The following is a 9,307-nucleotide window of genomic DNA, read 5'->3' on the forward strand; positions in this document are numbered from 1 at the left end:
TCGATGTCCGAGGCAGGATTAGAACCTGCCACCGTAGCGGTCGCGCGGTTCCTGACTGAAGCGCCTAGAACCGCTCGGTCACCCCGGCCGGCAGGCCTTACTCCTTTAGACTTTTTTGCATGGGGTACATCATGTTCTAAGTGTACACTAGCAAAGCGAATGGTCTGCCTGATCTACAGAATTGTATCAGACCAGCAGCAACCGACATTATGGTTGAAATGCTAAGGTCTACATTTTGTTACTGTACTGAAAGATGAAGTACATGTTTTGACCAAGATGGCGGTCATGTAGAAGGGCAGTAGAATTGATTTTTCAGTCACTGTCTTCCTTCATTGAAATGGATAGTGACTTTAGAGACACCCAGTATAGCTTACTGTCTTTCCAACACATTTCAGCATACAGGCATCTCGTCACCAGTTTGTGAAGTAGGGATGATGGTTGTCGCTGAAACAACCGATTTTCTGTTGCACCAGTTTTTTCATCTCTAGTTTCACCTAAGTATTAAAACCACTCAAAATAACCGGTTTCTAAAATAACATATTTTCGGTTTTTTATTGCCCTTATTTCCGACAATAAAAGTAGACCTCGCACAAAGGTTGAAAAATTATACGAGTCCCTCTGACTTTTGCGTTATATGTTTGAAGACACATACAATCAAAACATGAAATAGGCAAATAAAAAGAAATCTTAGTCTGCCCACACTTCTCGAAAAGTAATGAGTGTTTGAATACTATAAAGAAATCACCAGTATTCCCTTAGTGACCCAAATTATCTAAATCTCTGTTAAAAAATCACGCCCTAATGAAGGATCATACCAATATCTGGGTATTACGAATAGTCAGTGCTAAAGGGTGAAAACTTACCCATTTGCAAGGGCTGCAGACAGATAAAGGTACTTTATATAGACACGGGCAGTAGATCAACTAATTTCTGTTTTTATTATAAATTTTAATGAATTATTGAGTTTTAAATTTATTACTTATGCCATAACTTCCTTTTTTTATTATTTTATAGAAATGGCAGACAAATATTACGGTTTTGTGTGAAATTTGTGGCATTCTTTTAGCTATTTTGAACGAAAGAGCCGGTTTTAGGCAAACACGTATCCTTACTTTCTAACGGGAATTTGAATACAACTAAGTTTTGCTGACAGAACCAAAATGCTCTTTTAAAAATTGAAAGGAACAGTCTAGATAGCGAGCAAACATAACTTTTACCAGGAACAACTACAAAACAACAATAAAAATTTCAATAAATAATTAATGCAATGGGGAATACTTAGTGACCAGTCTGTTCATAAATACTCATTCTATAATGTGTTGATCTGTAAATTGAATCGTTTCATCAGAAAAACCGTCATTGCGGTGGTCTCGCGGTTCTAGGCGCGCAGTCCGGAACCGTGCGACTGCTACGGTCGCAGGTTCGAATCCTGCCTCGGGCATGGATGTGTGTGATGTCCTTAGGTTAGTTAGGTTTAAGTAGTTCTAAGGTCTTGGGGACTAATGACCACAGCAGTTGAGTCCCATAGTGCTCAGAGCCATAGTGCTCAGAGCCAAAAACCATCATTCAAAAACAGTATCATTGTTTCAGAAGCATGTTTTCTCATAAAAAAAACATTTTATCTAAAACAGAAAATATTACCACGTTAGCAATGGACCAGTTACCCAGTTAACAGTAAAACCAGTAAAAAAAAAAAGGATACCTGTTGTAACCGAGACCAGACAAATACCGAAAAATGTCGGTTATTCAGGAAGAAAATACCGGATCGGTTTTAACCGGTCGGTTTTCCCCACCCTTACCATGAAGTCCATTCGACCTGACTGCACAACACTATACCAACCTGAGGACACGACGACGGGATTAGTTCGTCCTAAATTGTGAGCAGTCGGTTTCGCCGATCCATTTGACGTTTGTTCTCGAAGATTTCTGACATTCAGTTTGTCAAATACTGTAGGTGGGTTTCATTTTACCGAAACAACACAAAAAATATAGCTTTCAAAACCCTTTTTGTTGAACTTTTCTTACGACAAACAAAATTAACATGTAGGCCTCATAAAGTAACGAAATAAATCCACCAGCATGATCAGGCGTGAATTTTGTTAGCAAAAAAAGATGGTATCAGAGTTGAATAAGCGTTTTGTATAAGTTTATTTCGTTTTTCTCCCATTAGAGAGGTAACAAACGGTGGCATCCTTAGCTCGCTATTTTTCCTGGTTTCTTCCATGGGTCATACCTTTTCCTGTTTCAGATTTTTAATTTTTTGTACCAACCTAACGTTACTGACGAATGAACAAAAATAAATTTGCAAAGATTTTCGAGCATTATTTCGTAACTCGTTGGGTGTAATACATGAAAGAATGTACTTCCCAGGTACCAGTGAAATACACTTATCTTTTACGTATGAAAGTAATTTAGTCTTCAAAAAATCTTTAATGTACAACTGCCAAAGATTTGAGGTAAATTAGTTTTGTTTACTTCCTGTCAACAGAAGTCCGTAGGGCAGAGATGTCGTCAAACTACCTGAACACCTACTACGTTAAAGTGGCAATTTTAGTATCTCGCCCTCTGCTGTATTAGCTTCTGAGGCCGCCCATTCCGTCAAAATAAGCAAATTTCAAAGATCTTAATGTAGAAAACCCAGAAATCAGTACAGAACTCTATAAGCAGATGGCAGATCCATGTTAACATAGAACTGTGAAAACTGGGCAATAAAAAGAACAGCGAAGGAAAACTACCAGATGCTGAAACGAGAATTTTAAACTCCGAGGCATGGTAATCGCCGCTGGATAAAAAAAAGCAATGATACACGGAAGCAACGTACAATTTTCCGTGTAACTTTTACAGAATACACAGCAGTAAACTTGGATAGCTTGTGGCAGATCCGGGTTAACAAAGGGTAGCGAACACTGGACGGTAAACACCTTAGAAAAGGGAAATTGTCAGCTGCCCACATCACATTATTAAGCTATGGATAAAAAAAGAACTGACGAACGGAATAAAGTGGAAAGTTTCAGTACGAATGATAGAACACAGAACTGTAAGAGGAATTGTTTTTATTACAATATTTTTCAGCGTCAGGCGTTAGGTCACACAAATGGTAGTAAACGGCTTCGATTTCTGGCGATCTGTTAAAAATGAAAGAGAAAGAAAGAGAAAAGAAGACAGAATAGTACTAGCATTACCAAGTTACAGAATGAAACGTCTGTACACAACTATACACTCTTGAATACGTTACGTAGTAACGCGTCAGTTGAAAAGTTGCCGAGAGGACCTGACAATGTAAACAGAATTATCTGCGCGCCGATTGATGGAGATGGAGGCTGTAGGCATCAAAATTAAAGCTCCTGATTCGCTTCTAAAATATCTTTCTTCGCTTAGAGACAATCATTCTTAATTGTTCGTATGTCTACTCTTGTAGTAGATGGGTAAAGAAATTTCGACTGCTCAGTAAGAAATGAAAATTAAAACACCTGGAGCCGTCTCTTTGGCATTTAATTTATTTTCGCAGACAGTTTCAGTGTTTCATTGCATCACCTTCAGGTCCGCTCACCATTGTAAATTGGGAGGATCCGTTTCATTTGCGGTCATAACAGGAACCTACACTACTGGCCATTAAAATTGCTACACCACGAAGATGAAGTGATGCAGACGTTAAATTTAACCGACAGGAAGAAGATGCTGTGATATGCAAATGATTAGCTTTTCAGAGCAGTCACACAAGGTTGGCGCCGGTGGCGACACCTACAACGTGCTGACATTAGGAAAGTTTCCAACCGATTTCTCATACACAAACAGCAGTTGACCGGCGTTGCCTGGTGAAACGTTGTTGTGATGCCTCCTGTAAGGAGGAGAAATGTATACCATCAAGTTTCCTACTTTGATAAAGGTCGGACTGTAGCCTATCGCGATTGCGGTTTATCGTATCGCGACATAGCTGCTCGCGTTGGTCGAGATCCAATGACTGTTAGCAGAATATGGAATCGGTGGGTTCAGGAGGGTAACACGGAACGCCGTGCTGGATCCCAACGGCCTCGTATCACTAGCAGTCGATATGACAGGCATCTTATCCGCATGGCTGGAACGGATCGTGCAGCCACGTCTCGATCCCTGAGTCAACAGATGGGGACGTTTGCAAGACAACAACCATCTGCACGTACAGTTTGACGACGTTTGCAGCAGCATGGACTATCAGCTCGGAGACCATGGCTGCGGTTACCCTTGACGCTGCATCACAGACAGGAGCTCCTGCGATGGTGTACTCAACGACGAACCTGGGTGCACGAATGGCAAAACGTCATTTTTTCGGATGAATCCAGGTTCTGTTTACAGCATCATGATGGTCGCATCCGTGTTTGGCGACATCGCGGTGAACGGACATTCGAAGCGTGTATTCGTCATCGCCAAACTGGCGTATCACCCGGCGTGATGGTATGGGGTGCCATTGGTTACACGTCTCGGTCACCTCTTGTTCGCATTGACTACACTTTGAACAGTGGACGTTACTTTTCAGATGTGTTACGACCCGTGGCCCTACCCTTCATTCTATCCCTGCGAAACCCTACATTTCAGCAGGATAATGCACGACCGCATGTTGCAGATCCTGTACGGGCCTTTCTGGATACAGAAAATGTTCGACTGCTGCCCTGGGCAGCACATTCTCCAGATCTCTCGCAATTGAAAACGTCTGGTCAAGGGTGGCCGAGCAACTGGCTCGTCACAATACGCCAGTCACTACTCTTGATTAACTGTGATATCGTGTTGAAGCTGCATGGTCAGCTGTACCTGTACACGCCATCCAAGCTCTGTTTGACTCAATGCCCAGGTGTATCAAGGCCGTTATTACGGCCAGAGGTGGTTGTTGTGGGTACTGATTCCTCGGGATCTATGCACCCAAATTGCGTGAAAAAGTATTCACATGTCAGTTCTGGTATAATATATTTGTCCAATGAATACCCGTTCATCATCTGCATTTCGTCTTGGTGTAGCAATTTTAGTGGCCAGTAGTGTAGATCAGATAACCGGCGCCTGTAGATCCCTTGCTTACACGACACTACCACTTCGTTCATCGGCCGACGATTCCTGTTCTGACTGTACACAAGACTGGATTCCTCCTAATTTATGTTGCTCAGGGGGACTGAAGATGGTGTAATGGAACACTGAAACTGGATGTGTAAACAAATGAAATGTAAAAAAGAAGGCTGCAGATGTTCTAATTTTCATCACAAGGTTTTCTTGCTGAGAATCACTCCATCAGCTAACTGTGGGCAGGTAGGCTGCAGCACATCAGGGTTAGCAGACCGTGTTAGTTCAGTGAAATCTCGTCGTCCCAGCGCCGGCGAATACTAACGGACTCTTAATCGTTGCGCGGAGGGCCAGCGAACATTTTACCTCTAACAAAAATTGTTCTCCATGACGTGGTCCCTCACGCCTAGACATTGAAACAGGTTCAAATAGCTCTAAGCACTATGGGGCTTAACATCTGAGGTCATCAGTCCCCTGGACTTAGAACTACTTAATCCTACCTAACCTAAGGACAAACACACATCCATTCCCGAGGCAGGATTCGAACCTGCGACTGCAGCAGCAACGCGGTTCCGGACTGAAGAGCCTAGAATTTTAAACAGGGTGCAATTGAATTCGATGTAGGGCGGTTAATGAGAAACTTTGCGAAAAAGTAATTTCATATTACCCGTTTGCAAAAACTATTCACAGTATGACTAATCTTAATCACATACTTTTATGTAGTTATATCGATAAATTACACGTAAATGTCAAGATGTCATCCTTCTAATTACCACCTTCAGTAACATCAGTACTTCATCGCTGCAGTATCCATGGCACAGGACATACTGGGGCTCATTTCGAAGCGGTACTCATCACTAAAGACTACTCCAGTCGATGAGGTTCCAGGCCGAATACTTATTTGGAGACACCCGGACAGTAATGATAGATCAACCTGATTGTCGCACTCCATACGGCTCAACAATGACGAGTGATGCTCTGGGTGCCATGTCTTTTGATAGCGGGACCCTTTCGGCTGGCCGGCCGGAGTGGCCGAGCGGCTCTAGGCGCTACAATCTGGAACCGCGCGACCGCTACGGTCGCAGGTTCGAGTCGTGCCTCGGGCATGGATGTGTGTGATGTCCTTAGGTTAGTTAGGTTTAAGTAGTTCTAAGTTCTAGAGGACTGATGACCTCAGAAGTTAAGTCCCATAGTGCTCAGAGCCATTTGAACGATTGAACCATTTGAACCTTTCGGCTGACATCTGCGGCACAATGGAACGTCGACTATGTTCTACGTCCCGTTCTGTTGTTCTTCATGGCAAGCTATCATGGGCTTACATTTCAGCAAGTTAATGCCCGCCAGCACCGGGCGAGAGTTTCTACTCCCTGCCTTCTTGCGTGCCAAACCCTGCCTTCGCCAGCACGGTCGCCGGGTCTCTCCCCAATTAAGAACGTTCCGAGAATTATGGCAGGGCCCTCCAAAACCTCGGGATTTTGACGATTTTACGCATTATCCCTCAGGACGGCATCCAGTACTGCCAATCAATGCCAAGACGAATATTTGCTTCCATAAAGGGCACTGGCGGGCCAACGCGTTATTAACTTGCTTAATTTGTGAAATTATTTCTCTTGGATAAGTCGCACAACTTTGCTGAAATTGTAATTATTTGTATGTCATTACATGGACATAACATCTACCGATTTCTGTCCAATTCGGATAACTCCGTCGTGGTGCACTGCGTTTTTTGTCTAAGAGTGTATTTTATGGCGTTTCACCAATGAAGTGGTAGATCTAAGAATTCATTAAACCGATACTTGTATGATAAGAGGTATGGGACGGGAAAACTAATGTGTAGGAAGATCACAATTAAAAAAAGAAAAGGCACTATATTTGGAATGTTGCCGCGCACGAACATGGAAACACACGCAATGATGCTTAAGAAATTGTAGGAGTCTTAAAAACCCATGCTGAATAAAATTATAGCTGATTCCTCTGCAGATCTTCTACTAAGACGATATCAGCGAGAATGGCGGTCTTTGTACATATTAATTTCCGTATTCCGTAACTCTGATCGTAGAGGTACGTATCACATTTATAGAATTGATGTTATCTCGTTTCCTCACTTCTACAATCCTCGTAGACAACACACAAATCGAGAGCTTCGTATGTACGAGCGCCAAGTTTCGGACTGGGGTGAAATAAGATTATTTCGCCGCTCACATACGTGACTTGGCACTGAAGCTCTGTCAGCGCGAGAAAGAGGAAGCAAGGCTGAAAGTGAAATGGAAGCATTTACAAACGAGGACTTAGTTAATGCCCGGCCATAAGAGATATTCTCCACAGTTGGTAGACAACAGCGGCAACATCCTCAGTGACATGTCGGTTACAAACTGCAACAACCTGATCCATCAGCAATATTGCTCATCTGTACTATATTGTTACCTTATACTGTATCTATATTGCAGCAACGTTGACGACATCACTATTAAGGCCACAAATTGCCGTAAAATGCGGACAACGTTCTGACTGCGAGAGAATGGAAACTACCAATACTGTAAGCGAACTCCAAAGAATGTGTGGCACAGTTATCCGTGCTTTAGGGGAGAGAACCCAGAAATTAGCACAAATGAGGTAACATCAGTCCGCGTGTTAACATATAGCAGCAAGAACTGGAAAATAAACGGGTCAGACAAGAACAAACTAGAAGCTGATGTGAGATTTTTAAGTGACAGGTTATACAATTCCCAACAAAGCAAGTTCAGGTCTATCTGTTTTGCAGACAGCTGTTCTGTTTAATGCCGAAACATGTTCCAGCACCTTTATGCCATCATGTCCCATAATTTAGTTGCAGTTAGAGCTTTAAACCAAACGATGATTATAAAATCCTGCTTTAAAAAAGAAGTAATTATATACGGAAGGAACTGTGTTTTCAGTACAAATGACACAATACAGGCCAGTAAACTACAATGGAAACCATATTTAGGGTGTGCATAAAGTCCCGGAATCATTTAAAAAAAAGCATAACTTGGGAGCTATTTGAGGAGGTTCTTGGTTTGTTGTAAAATGTTTAGCATCTCTCAAAGTTTTTCCTTTGTCGTTTGTTGTCGATTTGGGCTGTAGGGTGTGAGGCAAATGAAAGTGGCCCGGAGAACAGAGTTCCAGGGTACCAAGAAACACAGCAGAGGGAAGGAAATACGGAACTTGTAACAACAACAACGCTTTACTATTATACAAATAATATTTTTTTCTGATTTTTCGATAAATTAGTGTAATCGATGTTCCGATTTCATTTCTTTTTTTTTTGTTTCATGTCATTGTGTTAAGAAAACTGTAAACAATTTTCAATGTGGATATTAATGTTTATGTCAAATTTCAAGCAATATTGTAATAGAATTGAAGTGTAACAAATGTTGAAACTATTGTAAGATGTTAAAGTTGTAATTGTGCGTCTGGTCCATACGTAGGCAATGTATTAGGATATGTAGAATGCAAAACCTCGGGTGAATACCCTGTCTGTAGGGGAGCGGTAAAAGGTGGATGGCCGGCGAGCGCGGGAAAATACACACGGGCGCTGCACGGCATAACGGGCTCAGCAGTAGTAGTCGGAGTTGGGCATTGGTCTGAGCAACACGTTCTGGATCGAGGAGGCTCTCCTGGAAGACGTAGTTTCATTGAGCCTCGGATATGCCGTTCCGACGCCTATACAGCATGGCAAAATTCCATAGGCACTAAATGGAAAAGTACTGCGACGCTATGAAGAAGTAAAGTGCCGATACATCAAGAGCCATTGCTGTGGTTGTATGTGTGCTCTGTGCCTCGCCATCTCGCCGCCCGCCAACCGCCACATCGATACAAACAGGTTGAAACTTTTAGTACTGTATTCGTGTGGACCAGTGTTACTTTTGTTCCATATTGTTCAATAACAACTTAAATTTTACCAGAACTGTCCTTTCAATTAATTATCCTCACAACTAACCTAGACAGGGTCCTTTCCAAATCCTTTCCAATTCCGAGTGTCCCGAGATGAAAAATTAAAGTTTGTGTTAATAATAGTTACCTGCAGACCTAGCTATGTTAGAATGATGTTTAAAAAATTTTTTTGTTAATGAACCAATAGACGAATAACAAGGTCTGACAAAGTTGGAAGATAATTTTGATATTGATTTAGTAATGAAGCTTAATTATTTCGAGACAGATATAATGATATTTAAATGAGCAGGAAATAAGACAATAAGAGTAGTAAATCATATATTGGAAATCTTGAGGGCATAATGATTTCAGTAATTAATTGTTTTAATACAGT

This window comes from Schistocerca piceifrons, chromosome 6 (assembly GCF_021461385.2).
Source record: "Schistocerca piceifrons isolate TAMUIC-IGC-003096 chromosome 6, iqSchPice1.1, whole genome shotgun sequence".
Taxonomy (NCBI): domain Eukaryota; kingdom Metazoa; phylum Arthropoda; class Insecta; order Orthoptera; family Acrididae; genus Schistocerca; species Schistocerca piceifrons.